Genomic DNA, 17,478 nt, shown 5'->3' on the forward strand with positions numbered 1-17,478 from the left:
CCAGAGACAGAATATACAGGGTTGGTTACTTCAACAGCTCAAAACCCACTAAGAATCCATCTTTCCGCTTTCTCAGCTTCAGTATTTCGCTCAAGATTGCAGCAAGTTTCATTCATCACATCCTCACCCAAAAGCCCAAACATAGACTTAATGGAAGAGACCGCTATCTTTTTTACATTCTTCTTAACAAGCTAGGGGAAATATCCTAACAGATGAGCCCTCCAGACCTTTGCTTCCCAATGTGCCACCTACTACACCATCTAGTCAATAACAGAAAACAAACAAGCCAGCCCATTGCCGTCGAGTTTGTTCTGACTTATAGTGACCCTATAAAGTAGAATTACTCTATGAGGTTTTCAAGATTGTAAATGTCCCTATTTTCATCTCTTTGGTTAGAATGATGCTGTATGTTCATTCCTAAGCCAACTCTTCAAATAGAAAAGGTCTGTACTGTGTTCTAGAACTAAGGATTCCCTGGTGGCACAGTGGCTAAGCACTCAGCTGTGGACTGAGAGGTTGGTGGTTTGAATCCATCAGCCACTCCTTTAGCCACCCAATGAGAGAAAGATGCTTTCATCTGCTTCTGTAAAGATGACTAATAATAATAAAAGATTTACAATTTCGAAAAACCTAAAGGGAAGTTCTATTTTGTTCTGTAGGATCTCTACCAATCAGAAGCAACTCAACAACAGTGAGTTTGCCTGTTTGTTGTTCGGTGCTGTTGATGTTGGTGGTGACTTTGCTGAAAGCAGAGAATACCACAAAAATGTTTTCTTGTGTTTTACTGACTGTGAAAAGGCATTTGACCACGTGCACTAAAACAAACTATGGATAGGCTTGATAAGAATAGGAACTCAGAACACTTCATTGTACTCATGTGGAACTTGTATATAGATTGAGAGAGAGTTGTGGGAACCAAACAAGGTTTAAAATCAGGAGAGCTATGTGTCAGGGTTGTAGCCTCTCACCACATTCATTCAATCTTTATGCCTAGCAAATAATCAAAAAACTGGATTGTATGAAGAAAAATGCAGTCTCAGGATTCAAGGAAAGCTAATTAACAACGTGAAATACGCAGATGGCACCACCAAATGCGAGGAGGACTTGAAGCACTTGCAGATGAAGGTCAAGATTGCAGCCTTCAGTATGGATTATAACTCAATATAAAGAAAACAAAGATCCTCACAGATGGACAAATAGGTAACATCATGTAAATGAAAAAAAGGTTGAAGTTGTTGAGAATTTTCTTTTGCTTGAATCCACAATCAATACTCATGAAAGCAGCAGCCAAGAGATCAAACGGTGATTGCATTAGTTAAACCTGTTGCACAAGACCTCTGTGGAGTATAAAAAAGCATGGATGTGACTTTGAGAACTAAAGTGGGCCTGACACAAATCATGGTCTTTGCAATGGCCTCCTACGCATCTGGAAGTGGGACACTGAATAAAGAAGACTGAAGAAGAATCGATGCGTTTGAAGGATGGTGCTGGCAATGAGTACTGAAAGTGCGTGGACGGCCAAAAGAACCATCCAATCTGTCTTGGAAGAAGCCAGAATGCTCCGGAGAGGCAAGGGTGTGAGCCTTTGCCTCATGTACTTTGGACATGTTGTCAGGAGAGACCAGTCCCTGGAGAAGGACATCAGGTTTGCAAGAGCAGAAAGGCACCGGTAAAGAGGAAGGCCCCCAAGGAGGACTGACTGACACAGTGGCTGCAACCATGGGCCCAAACATAAGAATAATTGTGAGGCTGGCCCAGGATTGGGCAGTGTTCAGTTCTGTTTGTACACAAGGTCACTACCAGTTCGAACCAACTCGATGGCACCTAACAATAACAATAACAGGTGGTGTCGTGGGTTACATGGGTACTTCTAACTGCAACGTCAGCAGTTCAAAACCACCAGCCACTCCACGGGAGAAAGATGGAGATTTCTACTTCCGTAGAGAGTTACAGTCTAGGAAACCACATGTACAGTTCTGAATTGTGGTGCTGGAGAAAAATACTGAAAGCATTATGGATTGATAAAAGGACAAACCATCTGTCTTTGAAGAAGCCAGAAAGTTCCTTCGAGGTAAAGATGGAGAGACTTGGTATTCCATACTTTGGACATGTTGTCAGGGGAGCCCAGTCTCTGGAGAAGGACACCATGTTTAGTGGAGGAGCAGCGAAAAAGAGGAAGCCCTCAAGTGGATGAAATGACATCATGGCTGCAACAATGACCTCAAACATGAGAACAATTGTGAGAATGGTGCAGGACTGAGCGGTGCTTTCTTCTGTAGTGCACAGGGTCACTAAGGTTCAAAACTGACCTGGTGGCACCTAACAACAGCCCTTGCCGATAGGGTTGCTGTAAGTCAGAATTGACTTGCTGGCAGTGAATGAGTTGAGAAGGAAAGAGTCCATTTCCTTTACTGCACTGTACAACCTGATACTCTGTTAGAAGATACGAAGGGTTTGGATTGGGCTAGTGGAGGAATGGAAGGCTGCCATAATTATTATTCCATTTTAATGATGTGGACACTGATGCTCGGGAAGGCAGAGTGGACCAATATCACAGAGCCAGTCAACTGTTGAGCTGGCTTCCCAACCAGTCCTCCCCAGGTCTCATTTGCTTGTCTTTCTGCAGATAGACTCGGCTCAGAGCTTTATTGTGATCTTGCACAATATCTGCAACTTTTAGTAAGCTAGAGGAGGCTTTGGCCAGCATCTCTTAAAATCTCTCTTTTTTTTTTTTTGCCACTGACAAATGGACATACCAAACACCCTTACCTTTTAGAATATTACATTCACTAAAAAATTTTGTTTGCTGCCCTGGCTAGCATAAAGAGTCCCGCCTTGTATATTCCAGAGGGGGCGCTCTTCGCCTAGACTACAAGGGGAATTGTGTCCCTGACGCTCCACCATAGTAGCATGCTTACTCAGAGGCACAGCTACCTTACCTTTAAAGCAGGGGACGGAGAATCATTGGCCTTCATTAGAGGAGTGGCTTAACTGAATGCCACAACAGTATTTTCCATGTTCAAGGTAAGGACCTTCATATATTTATCTCAAATTCCCACCAAACCCTTAAAATGATAAGGAGCTCTTGTTTTTCCTGGAGAGGGTTACTATGATGGGGCTTTATTCTAAGGAGGAAACAGAATTTCCTGATTTACTTGCTGGAATAGATAGTCAACCCCCCTTCTCAGGGGTTCATTTGGGTCCCTTATAGTCTAACTGTGCAGGCCTCAGCCTGATGCAATAGGTATTGAACTGCAAAGTCAGAAGGCCCAGCTTCTCTCTGTGGGTGATGAACTATAGCTAGGGCAGTCAATTTGTTTCCCTCAGCATCCACATTTATCTGCAAAATGTGATAATGAGGCAGTCTCTGTAGTCTCTAAGGTACTCTCCAGATCTGACACTGTCTAACGTCCAGAGCCTCCACTGATCCTGCCTTGTTGGGAATGCTATTATGCAGACCCTATTATGGGGAGGACTTGGTTCAGCTCCTCAAGGGAGAGGCTTATGTGGACCCAGAGGACAGAGATGAGGAAGCCATGCAGCATTGCTTTTCTGACACACAGATGTTTCAGCAAGGTGGGAAAACTAGGATGACTGAGGTACAAGAGTGACAGGCTATTCTGAAATTCAGGCAGGTGGGGGACCCCTGTTCATTCTCCGTGTGCCAATGGTCATGTATGGCAGTTTTATGATGAACAGGAACAGGGCCTGGCTGTATATGCAGTCTGAAGCCTCAGGTCTCATCCATAGATTGGCCCCTATTGACCCAAAACCTGTTTTCCATGACCATCCTGGACTCTGCACAAAGGAACTAAGTGAAAGGCAGTATGGCGTGGTGAAAATGTGCTGGACACAAGGCAGGAATAACCCGTCTTACCTCTGTACTAGTAGCTGCCACTGCATCTTTGCCTGTATCTGATACTGTTTTCTTAACATGTATCCTTTCCTCTTATTTTATAATAAGAATGAAACCCCACGTATGGATTCCAGAGGATTAAAGAGATATAGAGGAAAAAAGTCTGAGGCAGAAAGGCATACAACTGAGTCAAATTATTGAAACTGAAAAATTGAGGGCTAACTACCAAGGGAAAATCAGATTAAAAACACAAATACCTGGAAATTCCCAAGATATGACAAATATATGATCCTTATAGTTTGCCCTGTTTGGGGGAGGGATTTCAATGACCTTATTTAGCCATGCATACTATAAAGATTCAATAAATTGTTAACTGATTATCTTTACTATAACGAATAGGCAAGGGGCTAGCTCTTTATCAAAGGTCCTGTGCAGTTCTAATATCCTTTACTTCAATGGTCAACTTTGGACCCAGAGGCCACCTGCAGAGTCAATGAGGCACCTAAAGGTAGTAGGTATAACGGAGTCAGGTGCTTCTAACTTGCAACCCCAGCGCTTACCGTGGGACCTCAGGCAAATTATTTAATCTCTCAGGGACTTGATTTCTTCATCTTCAAAAAGGGAAGACTAATAGCAGGTACTGTACAGGTTTGTTCATTTAACAAACAATTCCTGAATACCTATGTGGGATGTACTAGATATTAAGTCTATATACTAAAGATTAAATCAATGATCAAGAACAGCAAGAAATTGGAAACAACAGTAGCAAAAAAAATGGAAACATCTTAAATCCCACCAATAGATGAATGAGTAAAGAAACTCTGGTACTACACACAACGGAATACTATGCATCCCCTAAAAACCAATGCTGAAGCCACAAAGCACCTCGTGACACGGAGGAGTGTCGAGGAGATTATGCTGAGTGAAATTAGCCAGCCAGAGAAGGGCAAATATGAGAGGAGACCACAATTATAAGGGAAAAACCAAAACGAATTAGATGAAGACTTTCCCATCAAAGGGGACGGACTTCGGAGGTGTCAGAGTAGGAGGAGAACAAGGGAAAGAAGATAAAACCATGGGCTCGGCTGCTGATCAGTGGGAACTTGGGTGAAGTGAAGTTCGTAGCCCACAGAGGGAGAAGAGAACTCAAGTAATGAGTAAAGGGTAAATTATGGGGGAGTTTGATTAGTAGTTTCAACTGCTGAACACAAAGTTGATGCTCTGGACTGTAAATCCCTACTTCATTTACAATAAAATAATGTTGTTGTTGTTGTTGTTGTTAATTGTCAGCAGTCAAGACCTGGCCCTCATGGAGTTTACATTCTGGATAAGAGAGAGGCACAGAACGAGTTATCAAATAAATAGCCAAGAGAGTAATAGGTAGTGTTAAGTGCTGCTAAGGAAATACAATAGGGTAGCAACAGCGGATGAGCTTGGCTGCTAACTCTAAGTTTGCAGATGCAAGTCCCCCCCAGGAGCCCAGAAAGAGAAGCCTAGAGAACTGCTTCCTAAAAGAAAAGAAGCCACTGAAAACCCCATGGAGTACGATTCTACTTTGGCACACACGGCGTTTCCAGTTGGACTGATGGCACAAAATCTGGTGATGGTGATAGGAGTAAGTGAAGGAAGGAAGACCCAAGTGCTCAGGGAAGGCCGCTCGACGGAGAAGGAATGTGTTGCTTGTGAGAGGAACAAGGAGAGCAGCACCCTCGGCAGGGGGAATGGCAGACACTCTTGCAGGAGCTAGCTAGATGTGTCTTTGAAACAGTGTGAAGTTCAGTGAGGCTGGAGTCAGAAGAGCAAGAGAGATCGTGTGGTTGAAGCGGTGGCTAGGAAGAGATGGGGCCAGACTCTATAGGGCATTGTAGGCCTAATGTAGGGCACACCCACCCCCTCAAAATGGAATTTTTTTTCAAAGTTATGTATTTAAATTTTTTTACAAAACAACCTTATTACCTTCAAAGTACTATCCATTACACTTAATACATTTGTCAAATTTGCAATTCCATTCTTGGAAACATTTTTCAAACTCATCTGTTAGGATAGTTTACAGCACCTCCCTCATTATTTTCTTCACCTCTTCTATGTCGTCAAATCACTGTCCTTTCACATTCCTCTATAACAGTGGGAGCAAAAAGAAGTCCCAGAGAGCAAGGTCAGGTGAGTAAGGTACGTGAGGAAAGAGAGGCATGCTGTTTTTTGCCAAAATCACATCACCGAGACGGTTGTGTGAGCACTGCATTGTTGTGATGGCAAAACCAGTCCCCTGTGTGCCACAGATCAGGCATTTTTTGGTCACACATGGTTATGTTATCTTTTCAGAACCTCTGAATAGAATGCTTGATTAGCAGTCTGACCTGGTGGAAGGAACTCCAAATGCACTACAATTGATATTTTCATCTCTTCAGGAAGTTGATGGATGCTCAGAATGAGATTTGTCATCAATCGACATTTCATCTTTTTTGAAACTAGAAAACCACTCCTACACTTGAATTTTTCCTGTAGTGCTGGCCTTGTAAGCTGTGTTCAACATCACAAGTTTCTGCAGCATTGTTCCCAAACAGGAAACAAAATTTCATAGCTGCACACTGTTCTCTTAAATTGGCCCTCACAAAAAAATGAGGTTCCGGCAAAATTACTTTTACGAAAAAATTCATTGTGACCAGAGAGAACCTTCCCAGGCGAAGCCAATGGTGCACTAACTCAGAGCAAGCTGCCTGATGCTTGTCTAATGGGAAAATGCATACTATAAAAGCTCCGTTCCGCCTAGTACAATTCCATTTTGTAGGAGGGACCCAAAAAGTACCCCCTCATATAGGAGGGAGCTTCAAAAAGTTCACAGAGAAACTGAATTAAAAGATAATGGAATTTTCTGCTAATATTTTGAAACTCCCTTGTGTTTTATTCTAACAGCAATGGGAATTAAAGTTTTAAGCAGGAGAGGGACATGATCCATGGTTTTTAAAAGATCCCTCAGTTTGTTGTTGAGAAAACACACAATTGCTGAGCAATTGTTGAAGCTCAGGCCAGTCAGCTGACCGTTGTCAGTAGAACTGATGGAGGCTGAAGAGTCTGTAGCAGTGGAAGTGAAGCCATGAAGGGTTAGGGTATATTCTGGAAGTGGTGTGCACTGAATGATATAATCTATAAATTATTTAGCCCAGTCTCTGACAAAATGGCTGATTATTTGCTTTAAATCATATGGAGTCCTTGGGTGGTACAAATGTTTAATATTCTTGGCAGCGATCCCAAAAGTCGGAGGTCCACCCAGAGGCTCCTCAGAAGAAAGGCCTGACAGTTTACTTCCCTGAGTCATCCAATGAGCCTACTCTTGGGGTTGCCATGAACTGAAAGCGATTTGGTAAACCAAACTGAGTGCCAGTAAGTAGATTTTAGTGACCCTACAGGACAGAGTAGACCTGCCCCTTTGGATTTCCTATGCTGTATATCTTTATGGAAGCCAAAAGCCTGCTCTTTCTCCCTTGAAGGGGCCGGTTGGCTTGAACTGCTGACCTTGTAGTTACCAGCCTGAAGTATAAACCACTACACTACTAGGGCTCCTCCAATCCATCTTTATAGTACAGAGTTAATAGGTGACATGATCGGTTGTGGCAGTACAAGTTGCAACTCAATAGGTCATAGAGGAATCTGGCAAGTTCCCAGGCCATAAAGCAAGTGAACTGCCTCAACCACACATTACTTATGTACCACTTGGGCTAATCATGTTCATTGCCTCAGTTTCCCCGTGCATAAACTAAGGAACAGAATAGATGAATCAGGAATCTTCTAGTGTTAAAATACTATGACTCTTTTTTTTTTAATGCGAGCCATATCAGTCAGAGTTTGATCAGAGAAACAGGGTCACCATGCATGAGGTAGAAAGAAGTACGTATTAGAGAGATTAGGGAGCCCTGGTGGCACTGTCAGGTTAGCACTGAGCTTCTAACTGCAAGGTGAGCAGTTCAAACCCACTAGCAGCTCCCCAAGGAGAAAGCTGAGACTATCTGCTCTGAAAAAATGTACAGCCTTGGAAAGCCTAGTGGGCTGCTCTACATCCGGATCAACTCAATGACCGCGAGTGGTGGTGGGTGGGTACAGAGATTAGACCTTATGTAGATTTTCGGTTTTGGCTAATCCCTTCAGATCAGCCAGGCTGAAATCAAGAAGGAAAGTTGGGTATGATATTTGTGAACTCAATGGTAAATTGGACCCCACAAAGAAAAACTGGACCCTCTGTCTGTCTCTAACCACTTCTAACCTTGATAATGTTAAGGGACCTGCAGAAGTCAGAGCCCTTAGCCATGAACTTACTTATGTAAGGCCAGGGATTGAAAAAGTTGAAGGAAGACATCTGTCAGAAGTAAGACGGGTTGCTCGCCTTATGCCAGCGCAATGCCATGTCAATAGGTAATTCAGCAGGTCTGTGACAAGATAAACGGGCCGCTACAGAGCCTGGCAACCAACACTGGGTTTTGGAGCATAACAAATGCTGCTTCACTTTTACTTCCCCAATCTCATGCCAATTTCTCTGTAAACAACCATAATCTGGAACACGTATGGAAGGTGTTCCTGATATGATACAAAGCTATTAGAGCCCACTCCTTACCAACTGGGCATTCATACACATCCTTTAATCATACTCAACGTTTAAACTGTGGTGCTGGTGAAGTACATTGAAAGTACCAAGGACTGCTAAAAGGGAAAACTGGCCTGTCTTGGAAGAAGTACAGCCAGGGTGTTCCATAGAGGCAAGGGTTGCAAGGCTTCATCTTGCAGACTTTGGACATATTGATGGGAGAGACCAGTCCCTGGAGAAGGGCACCCTGCTTGGTAAAGTGGAGGGACGGTGAAAAAGAGAAAGGCTCTTAAGGAGATGGACTATGCAGCCCATAGTGGCTGCAACAATGGGCTGGGGCAGAGGAACAATTGTGAGGATGGTGCAGGTCTGGGTAGCGTTTGGTTCTGTCGTGCACAGGATCATTATGGGTTGGAACCGACTCAATAGCACCTGACCACAACAACACTTTTAAATATGGAGGCCCTGGGTGGAACAAATGGTTACGCACTCAGCTTCTAACCCACAAGTTGGTGCTTGAATTGCACCCAGTTGGAACCAACGTGGTGGCAGTGGATTTTTGTTTGTTTGATTAGAGGTATTTCAGAAGAAAAACTTGAAGACCTACTTCCGCAGCCATTTAAACCTGATGAAACATCACATTCTACTCTGAAATATATGGAGTTGCCATGAGTCAGAATTGAATGGACTGAACTTGGCTTGATTTAATTCCAGAGTAAGTGGCAAAATCATGCTTCTACCTGACTTGCATGTGACCCATGAACCAACAACATGATGTCCTTCTCCCCCCAAAAGACTATCAAGTTCCTTTATCCATTTTCAGGTATTATTGATTCTTTTCCTAATTTGACCACATTTCTCTTTGATGTCTTGTTGCTTACATTAATTCTACTCTGGTTATTTGGAATAAACCACCCTAAAGTGATTGGCATTAGACAGAAACACAAACAGATTTTGTGGGCAGGGAGAAGGCATAGTAATGTCTACAATGGGGCTACTCAAATGACTAAGGACGACAATCGCTGAGGCCAGAGAAGCCATTTCCAAGCTTGCTTCTTTACTTACATTTCTGGTGTTTGCCCCGGGAAGACTGAAGAATGGGCTGGAAATCCTACTGGTGACTTCTGCATGGGGGGCCTTAGAGTACTTGGCCTCTCCTTGAAAGACTGCTCAGGGGTGCTAAGAGCAAATTTTCTATGAAATAAGGCAGTGTCTTGTAGTGTCAGTCATGTTATGGCAAACTCTATTGTTTGAAGCACTTAGAAGTCTTCCTAGATTCAAGGGGAGCAACCATAGACGGCACCTCAATGGGAAGAGTGCCGTTTTTTTGGTAACTTTTTATCATGAATTAGGTGAAGGTAAGTTTACAGAGCAGACCTTCACTTTTATATTCAATGATTCATATACAATCTGGTTCATCTAATTCACTGCAATTCCCTCAATGAAATACAACCCATCCTCCCTCCTCCCCAAATTTCCCTTCCTCCTTTCTTAGCCCTTTTGAATTGGTAAATGATGCCACTTTGATCTCAAATGGTCGATTATTCTAACTACAAAAACCTCAATAGTGTTATTATTCCCATTAATGATCTGTCTACTGTTTGGCTGAAAATTGAGCCACAGGGATGAGTTCAATTCCAGACCCCAAGGGTGACCAAGGGCCATGTGGTCTGGGGGTGACAACAGTCTCTATCTACCCAGTAAAGATGGTCATGATCTTGAGTTTTGTTCCATAGCTTTCCACCACGCTATTCAGGGCTTATAATGGAATCTCTTTCAGAACAGTTGACAGTGGATGCTAGACACCATCTAGTTCTGCCGCTCTTAGAGTTATGGAGACTGATGGACGCACTGCTTCCATGCACCTTTGATTTTCACTACTCCTCTTTCCTCTGGACAGAAAGGGACAAATAGGTGTGCCTTAGAGGGCCACTCAGAAACTTTCAAGACCGCAGTCACTATTCACCAAAGTCCTATGTAGACTTTGTGGGCTATATTATACCAATTGATTGTGGTGTCCCCTAAGACTGTGGTTGGAATTCCAGAACAAGAAGAGATTGAAAAAAAGCAAAAACCCATAGAAAACTATTACAGAGTTGCTTTATAGGCCAGCAACTCATTCCCCCAAGGTGCCTGAACATGTCTAAGAATTTTTGATAGCTTCATCCCCTGTATGCTCCACAACATCCATTATTCCATTATATAGTTGAAGCAGATGTAAATAAATATTCATGTACAAATGTCCTCTGTAATTTGTCCTCCCTCCCACGCCTGCTCAGTTCATGTGTTTATTCAAGGATCTACTGGTCGATGACCATTATTGCAGGATTGTGTATCTAACAGTATTTACCTGTTGCAACTCTTGCCCTCCTCAGCATCCTCCCCAATTTCCACCATTCATTGCCAATGTTGCTCTTATTGTAGGCTCTTCTCCCCTCTACCCAACATCTTGGAATCTACTTGACTTCCTCTCCATTTGGAAGTACCTATACTATTCCCCCTGTTTAGTTGGCTGTTATAAATTGATATCTCTGGTTTTATTTTCAGTTTTAGAGATTTGTTTAGCTATGAATATTTCTATGTCTGGGTTGATTTCTGGGTGCTGTTGTTACGTATATTAATCTCATGTTGTTGCCTACTGTTGCTAGTTCTCTGTCCTGAGAACTCCCCTTTGTATTTCTTGTAAGGTTGGTCTGGTTTTACCAAATTCATTTAATTTCTATTTATCTGGAAATATCCTAAACTCACGATCATATGTGAAGGACAATTTTACAGGCTATATGATTTGTTAGCATTTTGAAAATCAACACTTGGGACTCTGTCTACTCTAGTTAATACTTATATATGACAGGTAGTTCTCCCGTGGATCATTTAGCTTCACTTTTTTTTTTTTTAATTTGTTTCAATGGATGAGAGTATTGCCTATGAGAATATTATTACAGGTGCCTTCCTCTCCATGGGTCCAAGTGTTTCTTGGAAATTTATCAATCTCTCATAACTGAGCTCACATTCCACTTTTCCACAAAGTTACCAATTACAAATGATTTCCTGGTTCACAAGATCTTGGCTTGAACCACCTGCGTTTACAACCTGTCTTGAGGGGGCTTCACAAAGTAGCAGGAGCAAAGAAACAAAAAGATAATGAAATTCCCCACAGGCTTTTCCAGCACCCTTTTGTGACTCCCAATGACTCCACTAACAATGAGATGAGTGTGTTCGAGCCAGGGCCGATTCATGAAGTGGAGAAATACTACGTCTCGGAGTGAAACAAGTGTTTTGGATAACGTGTTTTTCTACCTCAAAGGATTAAAGAATGGGCATGGTAAAGCATGAAGAAGGAAAAACTGGCAAAACAGCCAGATTGAGAAGACTGCTGACAGGTGTGAACCATGGCTGACTTGTAGGTGTGGCTTGTAGTCTGGACTTGACCATTGTTCTGGAACTAGTTAGGCTGTATTTTAGTGATTACTTAAACCCAACCCTTAATGAAGAATTAGAGCATTTATTAATCCTGAATCACAAAATCCTTTGATGGATCAAATAGTGTTAATCTATGCAATTCGGGAATACAATGGTGAGCAAGACGCAGCCTCTCAAATCAGAGGGCAGGGAAGGAGGCAAAAAGAAAATAAACTTGTAATACCAGGGCATTGTGTACTATGGCAAGGGAAAGGTGAGGGCTAAGGAAGTCCCCCCAAAATGCGGTGAGCTGTAAACAAACTTGTGTCACTCATGGTCTCGTGAAGTGATGATCCCCCAATAAGATGACAGCGCCTCGAAGACAAGGACCACCTTTTATATGTCTGCACATCCTGAGTACCCACATCAGTGCTACGTCCAAGTAAATCCTCACAAAAACCTTTATTAAGATCTTGACGGAATAAAACTTAAATGAAATGGAGCTTTAAAGGTACAAAGTTTGGGTGTATTTTTCTTTTCCTCCCTGCAGACATTCTTAGTTGCCAATTTGAAATTAAGCCATCACCACCCACTAATAGAGAAGCATGCCCTATGTACCACTTGAGGAGTCCTGGTAAGGTATGGAGCCCTGGTGGTACAGAAGGTTATGAGTGGGGTTGCTAACCATAAGGTCAGCGGTTCAAAACTGCCAACTGCTCCTTGGGAAAAAGATGAGGTGTTTTACTCCCGCAAAGGTTCGTTGTCTCTGCAAGCCATGGGGTTCCATTCTACTGGGCCCTATCAGATCAAAGTAAGTTGGAATTCACTCCAGGGCAATGAGGTTGTTTTGTTTGGCTTTCTGTATCATTTTATGCTTACTAAGAGATACTAAGAGATAGGGATTGGAAATCCTGGTGGTGTAGTCATTCTGTTTTGGGCTTTGATCTGAATGGTCAGCAGTTCAAAACCATCAGCAGCTCCACAGGAGTAATACTGGGCTTTCTACTTCCATAAAGTTACAGGAGTCTCAAAAACCCACAGTGGTTTTCTCAGAGTCATCATTGACTCATGACAGTGAGTTTGGTTTGGGTTTGTTCTTTTCTCTGTGTGTGTGTGTGTGTGTGTGTTTAAGAGATATGGATAGGAAGAGCAATAGGGTTTTGATTCCTAAACACGAACTCTGTTGTCATGTGATTCCTCTCTGTTGGCCATGGTACAACATAGTAAGAATTTGGCTCTTTTACTTTTAAGTAGCTTTTACTTAATCCCTTGAAACTTGGTATTCCTTCCTTCCTCACTCAGTATACACATTTCTGCTATATAACTACCTTGGGTTCAGAGAAGCATATCACACCCAGACTATTTATAAGCTGATGGGGTCTGGCATGACTTCTTCTTAGACTTCTGTTGTTCTGCAGTAAATTCTTGATCACAGTGGGGTTTCAGTCCTAGTGAATTTTCCCCTCAAATCCCAAAAGGATAATAATGAACCACTTCCCTGCATGTTTTATCAAGACAGCTCTTTGTGAGTTCTAAATGTTCTGTCCAGATTTAAAGAAGCCGGTTCCTTCATGAGTGGTTGGCCTAAGACTTTTCTTGGAAGCTACTGAATATGGATTAGTTGGATTGTTTCACAAGAAATTGAAAAAAAAAAAAAAAAAAAAGCAGGCTCTAGGGTGACTGCTTCAGTTCTTAATTGGGTGAGCAAAGAAACTGCAAATGAGAGGTTTTCCTTAGGAGGGAAAGGATGTTTATAGTTCCCACCCCCCTAGGTGGTGAATTGTAACCTAAACGTTAGTCTTCCAATGCAGTCTTTAATTTAGGAACCATTACAAGAATCTATCAGAGCAGAAAACGTCAGGTTGAAAAATTAACACAGGACAGGAGTTAATTAGAACCCAGCCTCTCATTAGATGCAAACGGAGAATCAGCCAATGGAGTTAGCTCCACAGTGACTGCATAGTTCCTACTTCACCAGTGGAACAAAACGAGGGGGCTGCCCAGGGCTGCCCTTCAGGTTAAGACTTCTGGTGTTGCTGTCTCCTCCTCTCAGGAAATACGCTGAAGGTCACTGGGTGGATGTGCCTCTGCTTGGAACTCCCTCAGGGAAGTGTTTTCAGTAACAAAGACAAACATGCCAGGCCTGTCACCAGGGGCAGACTGTCGACTGTGTCAACCACTCAGCAAGAGGGAGGCTGAGGGGCTCCAGCCCATTCAGACCTAGCTCTACTTCTTGGTCTTTGTTTTCTCCCCACAATCAGACTGAAATGTGATGCCCCTGCCTTTCTTTTTTGGAAAATACCTGAGACTAGCTCATTGCTGGGAAAGAAAAGCTGTTGACAGGAAAAGCTGCTGATGGGGAAGGGACTTCCTTGAGCCATTCTCGGAGACAAATGCTTCAAGCAAACGGAGGCTGGGATGCCAGGGTTAGGGGGTAGGAGAGAGAAGTCCAGATCACAAAGGGTCACCTTTAGCGATGGATTAGGCTGGCTGTCAGGCAGATTCCTCTGGGAGAGCAGTTCTATGTGCACCGTGGCAGGTAGCTAGCTAGGCATGGAAGTCCTTCTTCAACACTTAAGTAGCTGTCTGATCCTGGGCAAATTGTTTGGTCTCTCAATCTGACATGAAAAGTAAATGAGATAATGTAGAAATAAATGGGATAATGTATGTAGAGCATGCGAAACAGCAGCTGGCACAGAGTAAAGGTTCTATATGAGTTGTCTTTGATTGGACAGCAAGTCACCCAACACTTACTGTGTTCCCTCAGAGGCACCCTGGGTATCAAGCCCTGTGTGGGAGATGGGCGCTCCTCCTCGGCCTCGCAGAGTGCGTACTCTAATCAATCATGAACACATCACTTCGACACAATGCAAGCCTTCCTCCTCGCCCCTCAAATGCCCTAGAAGTGCCAATTAGGCACCAACTCCACTTTGAGTAGCTCAGAATCTTGTAGGTCATTGCCCTCTGAGAAGCCATCCAAACCCAGTCACTTCCAACTTCAATCTAGGCACAATTCTCTATCTATGCACTTATCACATTGTTCTAGTGTTTGCTTGTTTGTTTATTCTTTGTTTCCTCCTATGAGGTCCTGGCCGTGGGGGTTACTTTCACTCATCTCTGTAGCTCAGTCATCTCACATATTTCCCAGCACTAGGCACAAGGAAGGTACCTACTTGCTACTTTTGAAGCAAGTCTACTATGTAGACTTCTAGCTAGGATCTCTTCTCTGGGAGATGACCTTGGCCCATCTTCAAAGAGTTTCTTTTGGGCCCTGGTTTGGTTGGTTCTTTTTCTAACAATTACTTTGCTTCCAGATTCCATGCCTCATCTCTTTAAGGGACTGCTAACTGCGAGGTCAGCAGTTTGAAACCACCAGCCAATCCATGAACAGTTCGTCTTAGAAACTCATAAGAGCATTTCTCCCTGCCATATAAGGTCATCATGAGTCAGAGCTGACTTTATCTATAGCAACGAGTTTGGCTTTGGGTTTTACCTTCACTGGGCTGCTAACTCAGAGACTCTAGGGAACCATGTTCCTCTGTCCTATGGGATCACTATGAGCCAGAGTGGACTCAGTAGCAATTGGCTTGGTTTTTTGGTTTTACCTTGCTTTAGAGTACAAGGGAGACCCTCAATCTCAAATATATTTTAAGGAGAACATTTATTAAGCCTTAAGCAAAGAAAGACAAGACAAATATACAACATCCGAAAGAGGGGGGCTATTCACATGAGGTCATAATGGTACCACCCGAGGGTATGAAGAGTTTCGGGGCATGGGAGGGCAAAAGAAATGGTCACAGCAGCATGACTGGCAGTAGATCAATACATCACAGCAGTAGATGGGCCAACAGCAGCAAGACCAGGACCATGATTTGGGGACATGGACTTTAAGTTAGATAGACAAGTTACTAGATTGGTCGAGGGCTTTCGGACCAAGACAGAGCATAACTCTTGACTATGTAACCCCAATATGGCAGGCAGGCTCCATCAAACACACCCAAACAAACCCCTAAAGGAGAATGCCCCTCCTTGGGCTGACAAGGGGGATGCATGAAATCCACTTTCCAATGCACTCCAAGGGCAAGACTGTTCATGTCGCTGGTTAATGGCCAGAAGGAGTTCAAGGGAGGCCTTATCCACATGAGGTCTCTGAAATGGATTCTGGGCTTTGACTGTATAGCCATTACCTTCTTCAAACTTGGTGCTCAGAATTTAATCTCTAATAGAATCATCATTGGTAGGCTTTGATGATGACCTGAGACAAGGCAGCTTCTATATGTGCCCAACTCAGCTCTACACACACAAAGCCAAATACCAAATATATCGACTCCATTTTGCCCTCATCATAAGAAAGTCTATACTTGCCAATAAAAAACAAAAATCAAACTCACTGCCATCGAGTCAATGCTGACTCATGGTGACCCCCTGAAGCCCTGGTGGTGTAGTGGTCCCATGTTGGGTGCAATCCGCAGGGTGGGCAGTTGGGAACCACCAGCAGCTGCCAGGGAGAAAGCCCAGCTTTCTATTCCAGTAAACACTCACCCTCTCAGAAACCCACAGTGGGGTTGAGGTGAGTGCGTTCCCGAGACTGTAACCCTTTACAGGAAAGCCCGGTTTTGCTCCTGCAAAGTCCTGGTAGTTTCCAACAGCCCACTATGCAGATCGCAGCCCAAAGGTAACCAGGACCCCAAGTGCTTCCTCATTGGCCAATATAAGAGAACTGAAAAAAATACAAGGCGGAACACGAGCACCACGAGAGTGGTACAGACATCCTTCCAACGTGTATTCAGCTCCTGCCATGTGCCAGGGGCTTGCCTGAAATGGCGGCATCGAAAGTGCATAATGACTTGATTCTTGAACTCCGGCCCTAGGAAAACAGTGGCAGGTGCCGGGCAAAGGGATCTCAGCAAGAGGGCAGGAAGCCAGGCCCCCAGCTCCTCAGGCCTGGACTGTTGTGGAGGGCATTTTGGTGTACAGAAAATCACCAGCACCACCTCCGAATTATTCCACTTCTACCCTGTGCTGGGCGCTGTGCTGGGCGATGTCCCTCACGGCCCTCGGAATGACTGTGTGAAGGGGACATCAAGTTCCCGATTTCGCAGGTGGTCAATCTGAGCCTCAGGGAGAGAGGGCAGCATGACCACAGCGAATGCACAAGTAAAGGGTTTAGGAAATTCCACCTGCTGAGAATTCCACTGACCCCACTGGAAAGTAGAGAGAAGTGGCCCAAGCCACAGCCGGGGTTTGAATCGCAACCCGGTCTCGTGGTTCCCAGATTCCCAGGACCCCGGGTCTCAGATTAAGGAAAAGCAGGGCTGGGCTGGGGGACAGCTTGCAGGAAAGGGGTCTACTGGAGGGCGGGGCAGGAAGCTGCCCGTAGCTGCGCGGCCCGCTCGCCCTCCAAGCACAGGTCAGGCTTCTCCCCTCCCACCCTCACGCCCTCCCAACCTTATTTAGAAACCGTGTCCCCGAGACAGGAAGGGCGGCGGGCCGAGAAGCACGGAGCGTCCCGCTCTCATTTCCTTTCGAATCCCCCTGTGGCATTTCATTTCATACAGCGAAGGAAACCGGAGCGCGAGCCCTGCGGCGGGGCGGCCGGGGGCGCCTCCCCTACGCCCCCGCTTCCCCCGCCCGCAGCTCGGGGCGC

This window comes from Echinops telfairi, unplaced genomic scaffold (assembly GCF_000313985.2).
Source record: "Echinops telfairi isolate 266 unplaced genomic scaffold, ASM31398v2 ScPeMD7_1713;HRSCAF=2227, whole genome shotgun sequence".
NCBI lineage: Eukaryota > Metazoa > Chordata > Mammalia > Afrosoricida > Tenrecidae > Echinops > Echinops telfairi.